Source organism: Chrysochloris asiatica, unplaced genomic scaffold (genome assembly GCF_000296735.1).
Source record: "Chrysochloris asiatica unplaced genomic scaffold, ChrAsi1.0 scaffold00219, whole genome shotgun sequence".
Taxonomy (NCBI): domain Eukaryota; kingdom Metazoa; phylum Chordata; class Mammalia; order Afrosoricida; family Chrysochloridae; genus Chrysochloris; species Chrysochloris asiatica.
The window spans coordinates 102,115-119,023 of record NW_006408737.1 but is presented as its reverse complement, the minus strand read 5'-3'; positions in this window follow the sequence as shown (position 1 = coordinate 119,023).

Sequence of the window (16,909 nt, the reverse complement as noted above, 5' to 3'; positions counted from 1 at the left end):
AGTCGGAATTGACTCAAAAGTTCTTAACAACAGTAACAACTTAATGGCTAAAGATTGTCATGAGCCACAGGGCTTCATCTTACTAAAATAAGAAAGTTTGAGCTCATATGTTTTTTGAAGTAGGGGAAATTATAGTGTTTTCTTGGGATAGGTCCTATTTCTTGTTAAGAGTGGAAGTGTTCTCAGTTCAAATTGAAAAACATTTTTGGGCTCCATTTGTGGCTGGACAGTACGTTTGGTGCCAGGATACAGAGAAATGTATTGCATTACCTTTGTTGTGGTGGTTGGTGGTTATGTGCCGCGGAGTCGTTTCCGACTCATAGTGACCCTCTATAGGATTTCCAAGGCTGTAAATCTTTGTGGGAGCAGAAAGTCTCATCTTTCTCCTATGGAACCACTAGTAGTTTCAAACTGCTGACCTTGAGGTTAGCAGCCCAACTTTTAACCACTACGCTACCAAAGGAGCGCCTTTTTGTTGTAGAGCCTAGGCAAAGTGTTGATAACACAGCTCTTACTCTGTGTAGATTACACAAAAGATTATTCCACGGGGGGAGGGGAGTGGTGTTATAACTACTGTAAGAGACCTACAGAATGCTATGGAAGCGAGAGATGAATATGGACAGTAGAAACAGGAAAATTGTATTGTTCATTTACCAAACATATCAAGAACTTATAATGTGTCAGCTATGATGCTAAATGAGGGTGATACAAAAATAAAATATATTTTCAGTGGCTGAAAAATCAGCCATTGATAACCCTATGATAGAAGTTCTTTTCTGACACACACAGGATTACCATGAATTGAAGTAGACTTTACCAAAGCAACTAGTAACTCGTACACCTATTTTGAATCAAGTTGTAATACATATCCACAAGCATATATGTGGATAAAAGATCAATCACTAGATGTGGAATTTGGGTAAAAAGGGACATTCATTTTCTCTCTTGATGAAGATTGACAAATTGACCTCCAAGAATGTTGTACCAAGTTATAATCCCAACAATATGACCAAAAAATGGTGGTTATTCCACCCTTTTATTCAAAGTTTTAGTCAGTTTTAAACTTTTGTCAATATGATAGGTAAATGTCAGTAAATCATGTCCTTTAGATTTGTTTTGTTGTTTTCTTTTTAAAAATTATTAACAGGGTTTAACATTTTTCAAACACTTATTTTTGCATGCTTATCTTTTTCCTTCAATCAACTGTCAGTTTATTCCCTTTGCTAATTTTCCTACTAAGTAGTTGGGCTCTATTAGATTTAAAAGGTCTCTATTTTATTAGGGAAATTAGTCATTTGATATATGTATTGCAAATTGTTTCTCAGTTTGTCACTTGTCTTTAAACTTCGTAATGTTGATTTTTTGCGCATTGTTTTAAAAGGCATAATGTCAAATTTATCAATGTTTTCCTTTTTGAATTCTGAACTTTGTGAAATGGTTTGATAGGTTTGTGTCTATATTCTTCAGTTTTAAATCATTTAAAATATTATCTCTTATTGGATTCTAGAATTTTCCTGTATTCCATTTTGACATTACAATCTTTAATTCATCTGGATTTAATTTTAATATAAAGAAGGAGGTAATCATTTATATTATTCCTCCAAATGGCTAGCCAGTTTTCCTAATATGATTTATTGATGAAATCACTTTCTGTTGATTTAAAACATCAGTCCTATTGTGTACTGAAGCATCCATTAATATCAGGGGCTGTTTCTGATTCTTTTCTTTCCTTTGCAGTGTCTCCCACAATTAGGATCAAATGCTTAAACACAATAGCTATAGAATTCATTTTAATATCTGGTAACAAGTTTTCTAGCTATTCTTACATGTACATTTTTCCAGACAAATTTTAGCATTATTTTATCAAGTCCCCAAAATAAAAGATATTATGTTTGTACTTGGAATGCTATTTTACTGAATTGATATGCTAATCAAGTTGAGAAAATGGATGTTTTTTAATGGAAGCTTTGTCTAAAACGAAGGTATGTATTTCATTTATTAAAGACTTTCAACCATAGAGTTTTAGAGCTTTGTTTAAATTTTACAGATATTTAGGATAGCTGTCGGATAAGTGCTCAACTGTACAGCCAGTTGGAACCACAAGATCAGTGGTCCAAACTCACCAGCCTTTCCTTGGAAACCCTATACAGGGTCACTATGAGTTGGAACCAACTCATCAGCACTTAAAAATAACATCCTACTGAGTTCTATAAAGTTTTTAACTTTTGGTCAAAAGTATTGCTGTAGATGAATTTTTTTTAGTGTATTCTGTTTAAGTATTATTTACCCATAGGGAAGCTATTGATTTTTGTAGATTACTTTTTAACTACCTTCCTCACCAAAAACCAAACCAAACATAACCCATTGCCATCAAGTTGATTCCAACTTGTAGTAACCCTATTTAGGGTTTCTGAGACTATAAAGTGATTGGTGTTTATAAACTTCAGACCTAGCAGTTAGTAGTCCAATGTTTACCCTACAGCAGCCCCAGGGCCCCTTAACATAATCCCTTATCATTTAAAAACAGCCTTGAGTTTTTCAAATATATATTCACATATAATATGATTTTTTTAAAGTTAATTTCTTCCCTCATTTATATACAATAACTTTCATTCCTCTCTCTAATTATATTGGCTTGTATTTATAGAACAATTAAAATGGTGACAATGGTGACAATTCGAATCTTTCACCTTCTTTAAGGATGAAGTTTTCAGATGTACAAGGAGTTCCCTCAGACATTATAAACCTGAGCACAGATACTGAAATCTGAGAAAGTAACACATTTAAGAACATCAAATATTTGGTGTGGTAAAAAAAAACAGACTTCCTAAGTCCTGACTTTGACATTGGAAGGGACCAGAGCAAGAAAGACAAATGGAGGCATATGCTACATACCTAAATATTTAAAAGTTATAAATCAAGCTAATAAATTAATAAAATATATTCTATGTTCCTTCCTTAAAAGTATACCCCACATAACAAGTAATGCCCTGGAAGGTAAGTTTTTGGAAACCTTGGATCCACACTGGAATGAGGTAGTGTGAGGAGAACTTGTCTCCAGATCATACACATAGCTGCACAGGTGTAAACACAGCAGCCTGTATATGAGTGTGAGCCCTGTTCACTCCCTTGCCAATGAGCCATCCCTTGGCCACCCTGAAGGTCTAGCACTCAGCAGCATGGTTCGCCCCGTAAGACTGATTCTACACACGTGTGTCTGGGCGCTTTGTAGAAGCAAGTGTTTATGAAAGTGGAAGACAAGATGGATTATGGTGAGAGGTACTATACTATGAAGAGCTTTGGATTCCAGGGAGATTTTAGCAATGATCAATCAGTATGAATGATTCAGTCTGAATGTGGCCACAATCAGCAATAGTGTGACTTGCCCAGTGCTCAGGTATCAGGTTAATGTGGTAATGTGTAGAGGATGATTTGAAGGAAGAGTGCTCCCATCAGGGGTACCAGCCAGAATGTGTACCACATAAGAGATGATCAGGGTTTGAATCAGGAAATGATGGTAGGTGTGAAGAAAGGAGATCTACACGAGAGATACTCCAAAGGAAGAGTCTGTGTCAATGGCAGTTGACTGTAACTGAGCTTTCAAATCTGGGAGACCAGGACAATGATAATGTAAAAACTAATAGTTTAATTTTATCTTGTCTCTTTCCTAAGAAAATATGACACGATTTCAAATCATACACACAGATATATGTACCAAAATTAATTTCATAGAATTTAGAAGTAGAAACATAAATGAGGGGAAAAGGAAGCAGATTTGCCTGCTGTATCTATTTAACAAGGCCTCTGTGAGGCAGTGCTTTTAGCAGGAGCAGAGAAGCAGGGCAAAGATTGGTTAGGAGGGAAGGGTGCTGAATTCAGTTTGAGGGGACAGTAGAGTCAGAACTATATATTGATTCTTTGAGAATCAATAATATATGTGGTTGTTGTTGTTAAGTGCTGTCGAGTCAGTTCTGACCCATAGTGACCCTGTATAGGGTTTCTGAGGAGCAACTGGTAAGTTGAACAACCTCGCAGTTGAAACTGACTTTGTAGTCCAGCACATTAACCCACAGCGCCACACAAGGACTCCCATTAATATATTTGTTGTTGTTGTTGTTAGGTGCCATCGAATTGGTACCAATTCATAGTGACCTTATGCACAGCAGAATGAAACACTGGCCGATCCTGGTCCAACCTCACTATTGTTGCCATGCTTGAGTCCATTGATGCTGCTACTTGGCCACTCCATCTCATTGGGGATCTTCCTCTTTTTGTCTGACCCTTCACCTTACAAAACCTTACCAAATCAATATATAGACGATGGTTAAAAACTTTGGGAATCAATGACATCATTCAGGGAAATAGAAATAGGTGAAAACAAGGGTTTAAGAACAGAGTTTTGTGTGAAATGTATTATTTTAAGGATTGATGACTGGGGTGAGTAGGAAAGAAAAAGTGCCTTAAGTCTAGCAAAGATCAGAAAACAGAGTCTTTTAAGTTTGGGCAGATCTCTGCTGCTTCTGATTTGTGGAAGATGTGAACTGTTTTTGCTGTGATCCTCTCTCTCACATTCTTCAGGCACTAAACTGAAACAGTCTTTCTCAGCCAAATGTTTGCTATTGTCTTCTGAAGACACTGCCATCTAAAGGCAGCAAAGCATTCTTTCAGGTTCATGTTTAGAGTTTGTCCATTTTTCTTGCCTCTATTTGCTTATGACCATAATGGCTCCCACTCAGGCTGAAATAAGAAAAGGTTTAGTAACTCTGAAAGAATTTTAAAAACCTGGTGTACAGATTGTAGCTTTGTTTAACAGCTTTTGCATATTAAAGGATTCTTGTTATATTTTCTATTACTGGTTTGATTTTACATTCATCTATAAAGTTTCCAAGATTTGGTTAATGCATTATTATTTCTATCATCACTGGAGTGGCACTGTGAGCTAATGCGTCAGACTGCAAAGTCATTTGAACTTCAAGGCCAGTGGTTCAAAATCACCAGCTGCTCTTTGGAAACCCTATATAGGGTTGCTATGGGTTGGAATAGACCCAACGACAGTTTACAACAACAACAACATCAGCTAAGTATTAGTCATCATTAATCATATGGAAACATTTTCAGAATTCCAAAAAGCTTCTCAATGAAGGCTTTTTTTCTTAAAATAGAATCACCCAAGCATACATTTCCTTTATGCTTAACTAAATATGAGGTTTACTGATAATGTCAATGTTTAGTATATTATTTCTTACACTATAATTAGACCTAATGATAAATTCTAAAAATAAAACTTGAAACTAAATTTGTAATTTAGAACTTAAAATATAATCATCTTACATTTTATTTTTTAAAATCACAAATGTATAAACATTTAACTTTATTTTATACCTAAAATTTGTAGTTATCTTTAAAAATAAGTACTGAGTACTGAGATTGAATTACACCCATAAAGGAGCTCTGGTAACGTAGTGGTTACGAATCGGCTGTGAACTGCAAGGTCAGCAGTTCGAAACTACCAGCTGTTCCACCAGAGAGATGAGGCTTTCTGCTCCTGTAAAGATTTACAGCCTCAGAAACGCTGCACAGGGTGGCTAAGAGTCGGAACCGACTCCACGGCACATAACCAACCAACCAATATATAATGAGAATGTTGTTGTTGTTAAGTGCCATGGGTCATTTCTGACCCATAGCGACCCTGTATAGGGTTTCCAAGGAGCAGCTTGTGAGCTCGAACCGCAGACCTTGCAGATCAAACGACTTTGCAGTCTGATGCCTTAGCCCACAGCGCCATACCAGGACTCCACATTATGAGGATAGCTAGTAATTATTTGAATACTTCTAAAGTGCCAAGAATCGTTCTGATTACTTATATATATTATTGATTTGTACTTAACTATTGCTAACCTCATTTTCTAAACTGAGATACAAAACTGTTTAGTATTTTTTCAAACTCACAAAGTAGGGGAGTCAGTCTTTGAAACCAGGTAGACAGACTAGTCTAAAGCATGTTGTTGCTGTTGTTGTTTGCCATGGAGTTGGTTCTGACTCAGCGACCCTGTATAGGGTTTCCAACAAGGGTTGGTGGGAATGAACTGCTGACCTTGCAGTTATCAGTCCAGTGCTTATTTTATAGTGCTATGCAAGGGCTCAGGTCCTTCTCAGATTTTATGTCATGATTTTGTTTTTCCTATTTTTTGTCTTGCAAAGTTAAACTCCTATGAGAAAATTTTCAGCAGATAGGAATGAATTCAGAAACACTTATCTTTAATTTGTTCAGACACTGTAAGTAGCATTTATTCTTGTGCTTCATTATTATATTCAGTGTTTGAGAATCCAGAGTGTTCTTTCATTGTTTACATTAATCACTATGTTTGAACAATTTCAACCACTGTGCTAAACGATCTAAGGAAAATTCTTATCTCTTGGCAAAGGAGAGAAAGATAAACTACTTTGAGTATCTGATGAGAGCTAATTATCTGTCCCCAGGAAAGTGTCATTCATATAAAATCGTGTGTGAAATTTCAGAGACTTAATGAGTTTATCAGGCTTCTATTATGTTTTCCATTTAGTAAGTTTATCTAATCCTTCTCCTTTCCATCTCTCACATAGGTAAAGCATACTGTTCTAAAGTACCATTCTCTTCACTGTCTCAGAACTGGAATCCTTCTCTAGGTTACCTTGCAGCTTTGCAACAACAGTCTTAAAAGTGAATACAACTTACCCAGCGCCTACCAGGCAATCAGTCAGGATTCTCAATGCCTTTGAAGCATCCACTTTGTGCATTTCCAGTCAGACAAACAGGCTTCTTCATGTCTAGCTGGAAGGCTTGGTTTCTGTGTTCCACATGAAGAAACTCTCGAGTATTTATAAAGTTAAACTGTAATGAGACTCTTATCTCTTGTTATTCCAGAGCTTCCTGAATACCAAGGGAACAGATTATACAGAGTTTCTGTGAGATATTTTACATTTGATTTAAATCTCTCTAAGGAATTAAAATCCCTGAATCATTCCAGTAACTAATGATGACTCAGGCTATGATGCTTTGGTGCGTGTTCTCAGATGACTCCCAAGTCAAGAGTCTGGTGTGATGCCAGAAGATAGTCTTCCTGTCTTTGCCAGGACATCAGCAGCAGGTGGCCCTGAAGGAGTGACTGGATTGAGGGTCCAGAAATTTTAATAGGGGGCTAGGTAAGATTATGCAAAGACTGTATGACTGGAATGCACATACGGGCTGTTTTGAGTACAAAGGAATGATGTTCTCAGCTAGCATACTCATATTTATTACAACATATAGTGTAATAGAAAAATAGTCTTCTTTCTCCTAATGTTATGTATTTCCCATTGGGTCAAATTAAGGAATAAAATCATAATCAAAACCAGGTCAGAGACTAAATGTTCTAAGATCCCATAGGTCTCCTTCCCTTTCTCTCTCCCTTCACCATCCCTTCTGGATTAAAACTGGAACAATCTGAAGTATATCTGATGGAGCTAGGGTTCATTTCTCAATGTAGCTGGTCTTTCCTCATGGCCACCAGAGAAAAGGGATTAGAACCCCACCTTCTAGGTCATTAATTGCAGCAATTCTGTAGAGCCCTAAAAGTACTGCTACAAAGAGCTCTGCTCTCAGCCTCGATATTCTCAAATTGGAAAGTACATTTTCTATTTTTTAGCATTTCCCAAGTTCATTCATTCACATTGAAAGTGAAAATACTGCAATAGAAGGTTGTTCATCTCAAAATCACGTCAGCAGCCTTTTCTTGTCAATCTTATTTTAGTAATTAACTTGTAGCCAGTAAAGGTGAGACTTTTCCTTCTGGTTATAGGAGAAAATTTCTAGGGAACAAAAGGTACAGAATGATATTTAATTTTGATTTTCTGATGGAAGAAGTTCATGATTTTGCAAATGCCATAATTGATCACAACCTTGGGGAAAAAATCAATGAGGCATTTATTTCTAGAATTTTTAGCACCCTCCATTTTTCTTCAGTAGCAACTAAAGGGGCTGGAAAAGGTTAGGAAAGAGAGAGGAATAGAAACAGAACACAGGAGGTAAGTGGGATAAGTGATGTTATGTTGTGGGGATTACAGTTAATGACATGGAACAACATGTGTAAGTATTGTTGATTGGAAAACGGATTTGCTCTTTAAATCTTCACCCAATTCACAATAAAAAATAAATTAAAGGTTTGGAGTAAGGAAGAGATACAGAAAGTCAGGTGAATTATTGTAATCATGCTATGTCTCATTCTAGTTCAAAGGGTAGCAATAGATTCTTATCAAGAATTCTTTTTCTATGGAATTATCATGATCAACTAATCAACCATGTTATTATTGTTGCTGTTAGGTGACCCCATGTGCAACAGAACAAAATAACTGCCCATCTTCACAATCATTGCTATGTTTGAACCCATTGTTACACCCACAGTGTCAACCCATCTTGTTGAGGGTCCTCCTCTTTTTTGCTGACCCCTTACAATGAATCATTACAGGAGTTGAATATAAGAGACAAAACTAGTCAAACTTACTAAAGGCTGGCCTTGCCAAAAGCAGATGATGCAATGCATCTTATCCAAGTGAGTGTCTAGCAGATAGAAGATGAAGGGAGAAAATGTCTCACCAAGCTAAGGAAATCAGACCACTGCACTATTGAATTCCAGGAATCTAAAGTCATTCTCTAGTGAGACTTAAAAGAGAAAGAAGTTGTCTTTAAGGCCTCACAGGTTTAATTCTAATTTCAGGAAGAACTTGTGTTAAAGGGAGTTTCATGTGTAATTCATGCATTCAACTTGGGATAGGCTTTGAGAAAATAGTCTCAAAGTATCAGGGGTGTCACTCAACAAAACTGTTGCTTTGTTTTACCACAACCAGGAACTATATGGATTGGATGATTCTTTCATTTAGCTGTGAGTTGATGGGCACTCTGAATTATCTGGAATAATCTGAATTATCTGATGTGCTGTTACATTTGGTTTGTGGCTTAATTATAAAATTAGATTTCTCATGGTGGAATGTGTTCATATTACTAGAGTGTGTTGTTGTTATTGTGCCATGAAGTAGGTTCCAACCTATAGCAACCTCAGATAGGGTTTCCTAGGAGTGGCTGGTGAGCTTGAACCGCCTACCTTGTGGTTCAAACTGACTTTGGTCAAGCACATTAATCCACAGCTCCACACCAAGTGTAGATGCAGCTAAATAGCTAGGAATGTCCACTTATACTTCTGCCCTAATATTATTAAAGGAGTCCTGATGTGGTGCTGTGGGTTGATGTGCCAGACTGCAAAGCTGTTTGAACTGCAAGGTCGGCGGCTCAAGCTCACCAGCTGCTCCTCCGAAACCCTATAAATGGTCGCTATGGGTTGAAATCAACTCGACAGCACTTAACAACAACAACATTATTAAAAGGAGTCTTTGTTACACAATTGTTAAAAAAAATACTCAGCTGTTAATTGGAAAAGGTCAGCAGTTCAAACTCACCAGTTGCTGTTTGGAGAAAACACCTGGTGATCTGCTCCTATAAGGATTACAGCCTAAGCAAGTTTATGCGGGAGCTCTACTCTGTCCTATAGGCTAAGCTATGCATTAGAATTGACTCAACAGCACACAACAACATTACCAACATTTGAACAAGGCTGGAAGGAATGTTGCTATCATTTAAATTAGAAAATTCAATCTTCAGAGTAAAGGAAGGCAGACATATAATCCTGATTGACCATCTTTATTTTTGTAGCCTTAGCTGTCTGGTCTAAAGAAGGTCTATGCTCTTTATGATCTGAGAAAAGAAACACTCTGGGTTGTGATTAATTTATGGATCTAGCAGTTCAAATGTCCAATTGATCATACCTGTACTTTTCTAACTCATCTGAGATTTATTTGAATGACATTGACTTGCTGACCTATACGATTTATTCAATAGCGTATGCTATAACAGAAAATTATTGTCCAAGAAAATGACTCATCTTGTTCATTTTGTTGTTTACTGAATAAGCTCAAAAGAAATAAGATGTGCCATATGATAACAAGAAATAAATGCCTTTTGTGCTAACAGTCCACAGACCCCTCAGATTGTAACAGAGAGAAAAGCAGCAGCATGAGGAAATTGTTTATTTCAGAAAACAACAAACAATCACCAAGCAAAATTTTCTGATAAGAACTGTTACTCTCGTTTTATGCAGAATGCTTTGGTTTTCTGCATTTGATAATAATTCAAACATATTGGTCTAGTTTCCAAGAACAAATGATCCCGAACACTTGTAGCTTAATTATGTACAATAGAAATCTATTTTCTTTGATGCACACTCAGAAGTCTTTTCTTTTAATGTTGTCTCTGGGAAATTCCCTTCTTCAGAATGCCTTAAGGTGTGTCACAGGAGATTGAACATGCATATGGCTATGGTTTTCTGGTCCAAGTTAGGACAAGCGAGTGTGTTTTGTGATCTCAGAGAAGAAAGGAGCATAGACCTAGGAATGTGAGGTGGAAGATGGAGGAATTTAACAAAAATCTTCAGAGAGGAGAATACCTGAAACCACATCCAGGATGGATAATTGGAGATGAAGATTGTTCTCACAGCACTGCTTATCTTTACAGACACACGTATAGAAAAGCAGATTCTCTTTTGAGCAAAATTCCTAATGAGTGAAAGCTAGAGTCTGTTGGGTTGTGTGGCAAGAGATGGATGAAGGTCCAATTGGTAAGCAGCAGTAGAGAGATGGCCATGGTGGTTCTCCTTGGTCTCAATTGAGCCCAAGCCAGCAGATTATTTTGTACTACCTTAGATACCACGTCTGCATAGCTCACAGGATCACCTATGGACGTAGATTGGATACAGACAATTCTGACTAGGAGACAGGGATCCCTAGTTGGAGAAGCAGATAAGAAATGAATCTGAACAAATGTGCTTATCATGACAATAGTGGGTCTTTGAAAAACGAGAGTGTGCAGTATCTTGAGGAAATGATAGCCTTCCATACAGACTAAAAAGTATATGAGAGAAGGGAAATTCCAACCAGTTTTGGGTGTCAGAATGATCTGCTGTTTCCATATAAGGATAATGACATTCAAGGCTAAGAAAAAGACAGAGAGGAACCCTTGATCTTCTTGATTTTCTGGGACCATGAGGAGGAGCTTGGTTCTGGAGCACTGAATTTGTTCAGTCATTTTGTTCTTTGCCCTTTTTTCCTATGGGGTGAATGAGAAATTAATAGACATTGAGGAAAACAACAAATAATCAGAGGGATTGAGAATAGATGTAGAAAGAAAAAAAAAATAGACTTTCCTTCAGCATTTTCCTGTTAGTTCTGCAAACATATCTTCAATATTCATAATGCATTCCAATAGGACTGAGCATAATGCAAAAAATTGCTTATGTGAATCTTCTCTCCATAAGTCATTGGAGTCCTCTTTTCTTTCAACCCTGTTTTGATTGAAACCACTAAAGGCATGCATTTTGATTATATCCCACCTTGACTTTGAGCCTAATTTAAGCAGTGAATACCTGAAGAACAAAAATGTTTTGGTAAGGGTGGTCTATAAACGTGTTCAATTGTAGGAATTACAATGACACATCATAGTTGGTCTTTCTTTGGAAGAAGATATTCAAATAAGACTTGACATCTTCATATTACTTAAAGAATGACTATGAGAAGAATGAATGGATGAAAAGTTAGTAAGATGTTGGTATCTGTTATTCCAGGTGTGTACTTCTCCCACACAGACATCCAAAGAGCTCACAAAACACTGATTGCTACATTACATCCTTACATCCTTACATCCTTTCCTCCCCTGCGCTTTTCAATACAACTTACTTAATTTGTAGGAGCTAAAAACATTCTTTGTATGGAAATTTGGAAACAACTGAAATACTCATCACTCTGTTATAGAATTTAGCTGAGAAAAGCAATGAAAATGGAGCTGAGTTTCTGAAGCATTTTACTTAGTGAAAGATTCTGGTATGTTTATGGTCATGAGTTATTTTACAAAGGCTATTTTTTTGTAGGTGAGGAAAAAAATTCCGTTTTTAGCTTCACTCGTGCTCTTCCAATTTCACTATTCATTCATAAGTCAGATTCAATTTGTTTGAATGGATTCTTATCATCCTGCTCTCTCTCTCGGTCAGTGGGCACCCATTTACTCAGAAAGTGACTGACTTAGGAGAAAACTTGAAAGCCTACCGTTGTCTCCCAATGACCCATCTCAGTGGTGAGGCAGATGATACTCACCAGTAGTTAGCAGAGATTTTAGAAATTTCATTAACATGCCAGTTTTGTTTTATTTAAATAGCCAAATTTTCCAGACCCCAAAAGGGAAAAAGGTGTATTTCTCTAGTATTTGTAATTGCTGTTTGAATATATATAAGGTTGAGAATTAATGACTTATCCCTGTTGCTCTAATGCCCCCATTACCTGGGGATGTACCAAGTCTTGCAGATGTATCAGCTGAAGCTGTTGGGGAAGCAGGTATAGGCAAAGATGATGTCTTACCTATGAGTCCCCTGGGACTTTATTTTCAATTCTGTACCTTATCTTCAGTTCCAAACATAGGATTTGTGAATCCCTGGACTAATCCTCAGACTTTATGTGGCCTCTGAAATTGACTGTGAATAAAGGCTTTCTTTCTCCCTGAGGAGTCATTAAACAATCTACTCCGAGACAACTAATCCAAACTCAAAATCTAGTTTTAAGTAAACAACTTTCAGATCAAAAGGAATTAATAAAAAAAGTAATTTTTCTAAGAAGCTTGAAAATGTACTTGCTTATGGTTGCAATTAGATAAATCCACTTTGGTTTCAGATCAGAACAATCATGAATAATAATGATAATACGAAGTAGTAGTAGTTGTAGGTAGTAATAGTAGTCAATTAATTCTGGCTTTGTGACTAGTGATGAAAACTTCAGAGCCATGTCCCCAGGGTTAGAATGAAATCAAGTCATTGATTCACTAGTCACACGATCGTGGGAAAATGACTTCATCTTTCTTTGCTTCTATTTCCTTATCTGCAAGGTGGGAATAATAATACCTTCTTTAATAGGTTCTTTAAGGGACAAAATTATTTAAAACATTACAAAAAGTTGCCATCTTATTGTTATTGTTTTCACAATATTAATGTTGCCAAGTAGCTATTGAGTGTTTCATATGCTGTTGTTAATTGCCGTTGAGTAGGTTTCAACTCATAATGACTCTGTGTAGGGTTTCTGAGGAGCCACTGGGGGGTTAAAACCACCAACCTTGTAGTAGGCAATCCAGTACTTATCCTACAGCACCACACCAGGACTCAGCTTTATATGTGCTGCTGTTTTTATGTGCCGTGGCATCACTTCTGACTCATAATAACCCAGTATAGAGTTTCTAGGAGCTGTTGGTGAGCTTGCACAGCAGATCTTATGGTCCAAACTGACCTTGTGGTCCTGTGCTTATCCTACAGTACCACACCAGGACTCCCGCTATATGTACTAGGCACTATTTGAAGCTCTTTTTTTAAAAAAAATGTTTTATTGTGAATTATGTGATAGTTCACATGGGATAACATTAGCTTTATATTCATCCTATCTTATATCATTTCATTGCCATGGTTACAATCCCCTCCACGCATCATCAACTAACCAAAGGGTATACCCTGCAAGCCAACCCCCTGGTCATTAGCACACAGCCCCTCTCCCTCTCTGGGTCTAGAGTCCCCAGCCACTCCATCTCTCCATGTCATTGTCTCTGCCTCCATCTCTGGCATCACTGTTTCTCTAGGTAGGGTCCCGCTCTCTGCTCTTCTTCTCCCTTGATGGTGCCAGGAACCTCCGCTCCTGGACTGCAAAGTCAATCACTCCCCTCCTTTTGCTACAAAACATCTGCCTTTACATTTCCAGTCCTCACAATCAGTCCTGATAACAATTATTCACTATTGTATCACAAGAGACCTATCCCTATCTCCTTTCATCAGCCCTGCCCAGACAGATTGGATACTACTCAGTGGAGATTCTACCTTCCTCCATACCCTCTGGATCTAGGTTTCCTTGTGAAAGCTTGTAAGCCAGTCACTTCTTGCTTTTGCAGCCCCTCACCCCCCCTATTTTGGGTAGCCAATGTCCAAGTTGCCCATCCCTGTCTACTCTGTGTATGGAGGGGGTGGGAATGATCCTTGCTATAACCATCTGTTCCCTCTTTTGAGCTACTGTATCCATAGGTGTAGGTCAAGTTCATGAAATTATATCAGATTCCTCTTTTTTTCCTCCTCTTTCTTCTTCTAGTTGGGCTCTGATCATCCAGTCATTGAAGCCAGGTCAAGTGGGTATTATCTGCAAGTGTGGGTATTCTTATGCATATGCCCTCTCTTCTTATCAGCTGGACACTTATTTGAAGCTCTTTAAACATATTATCACCAGTACTCACCAACAAGTCTAGTATTTCCCCTTTATAGATTGTTGTTGTTAAGTGCCACCGAGTCAGTTCTAACCTATAGTGACCCTGTGTAGGGTTTCCAAGGAGTGGCTAGTGAATTTGAACCACTGACCTTGAGGGTCAAAGCGACCTTGCGGTCAAGTGCTTATCCTACAGCACCACACTAGGACTCCACTTTATAGATAAGACTTATTAAAGTTAAGTAACTTGACCAAGATTTCAAAACAAATATGTAGATAGTTGAGATGGAATTTGGAACAGACAGTCTCAGGTGTTTCTCCTGAATGCTGTTCTACCTTCTGTCAGCAATAAGGATTTTATAAATGATGCCTTCTACAGCTGCTCCTCAGAAGCTCTATGCAGGGCCCCTGTGAGTCAGAACCGACTTGACAATATTAACAACAAAAACAACTGAAGTTACAAAAGGAGCCCCGGATTATAAACCGGGATGCTAACTGCTAGGCCAGCAGTGTGGGTCAGCATTTGAATCTATCAGTTCCTCCTCTGGAAAAAGATGAGGCTTTCTGCTCCCATAAAGATTTATAGCCTCAGAAACCCAATACAGGGTTGCTATGAGTTGAAACTGACTCGGTGGCACACAACTACCACCACACCACTGTAGTCAGAAGGAGCGTTGGTGGCTTCTAAGTTGGACTGCTAACTACAAGGTCAACAGTTTGAATCTACCAGTCCTCTGTGGTAGAAAGAGGAGGCTTTCTACTCCATAAAGATTTATAGCCTTGGAAACCCAATACATGGTTACTATGGGTTTGAACAGATTCAATGGCATTCAACCACAACCGCCATTCACTTTAGATTCACTACCACATTTAGACATGTAAATACTGACATTGTATGTAATGGGGCTGTTTAAATGAAAGGGGGTAATTTAAGCAAAAACCTCATCAGATATGTGTACATAGTGATTTTATTTCAATTAACCCATAGCTGCTATTTGGCATACTTTGTAAAATGGTTACTAATATTGCATGCATATCAGTGAAACTCTTCCATTGAGAGTCACAATATTAAGTAAGAGTTACTAGGAATACTGTAAGATCAAGTTTATGGTTATGCCCAAAGCCCTGTAGGTAACTGGCTAAATGAGGACACCACTGAAGCTGATGAGAACTAGGGGACTGTAAGTGTCACTGGGCTGGACACAGGACACTAAGAGCACTATCATTAGCTCTGCTACCTCCAAAAGCTTGTTCTCACTGTTACAGCAAGGCTGTCAGAGTCTTAGGGCCTAGATTTGGTAGGTGTATATATTTCTGTACCATCTTGAAGAAAGCATATCCCTTGATATACATTTTAACAAGGAGTAGTAGATCCAGAGGTCTCTGGGCCCAAATCAAAGTGAAGCACCAAACTCACTGCCAGTGAGTCAATTCCAATTCCTAATGATCCTGTCTAGGGTTTCTGAGACTGTAAATTTTTAGGCAGCAAACTGTTCCTGACAAACAGCTGGTAGGTTTGAACTACCAACCTTGTGGTTAGCAGTCCACTACTTATCTTACAGCGACACCGACAACCTGATTTCTATTAGCTCCCTCCCTGATTAATAGACCACAGATGAGTTCTGGACCTCAAAAATTAGTGCAGCTCAGATCTGATTTGTAATAACCCTTGAAATATCTCTACATTGCTCTTTTTCATTACAAATTACCAAAACAAATCCATTTGGGATATCTGAGTTATAAGAGTCATAGAATGTACATGTGATATTATTGTAAGGCTTTTCCTCAAGGGTACTCAGCTTCTCTTTAACACAAGGAATTCCGTATTTTTAAATTGATTCAAGTCAGAGAATAAAGCTTTTGAATCTGAAGCTATAGAAAATTGAAATAAATCCATGGAAGACAAATTACAACCTTATGCATATGCTACTTGAATTTAGAGTTAATCTCAGATATAGGTTTGATAAATTGAACATTAATGACCAAAGACCAAAGATGAGTTATAGGATGACATCAAGGACATCATACATTAAGAAAATAAGAGGTAATTAAGTACATAAAAAAGGAAAAAAAAGAGACCAAAATGCAGACTAGCTAGAGTGAAAGGAAAAAAAATGATGACGTAAAAAAGCTGAACAAAGTATTCAAAAGTTTCCTCAAGAAGGTCAGGTGAAGTAGTATAATGAAAGTTAGAAACCAAAGAGAAGAACATGCTTAGCATTTTTCAAGCTAAGGAACTGAATAAAAACAAAATAAAACAAAACAGTAAAGCTTCAAGTTTCAATATTGAAGGATTCTTTTAATTTAAAATTTTTTTTTCTAAATTTACATTCTTTATTTTTAAACTTTATTGTGAATTGAAAGACGGCATACAAACAAGAGGATCTGTTTTACATTCAACAAATCACACACTTTGTTTCATTTCAAAGATTGCAATCCCCACCATGCAACAACAGTTATCCAGTTCCTATCTGGGGTTTCTATTTCCATGAGTAATAGTAAAACATTGTCAGATATAGTGCCAATAGATAAAACATTATGAATAGAGCCAGAATATTGTCAGATCTAG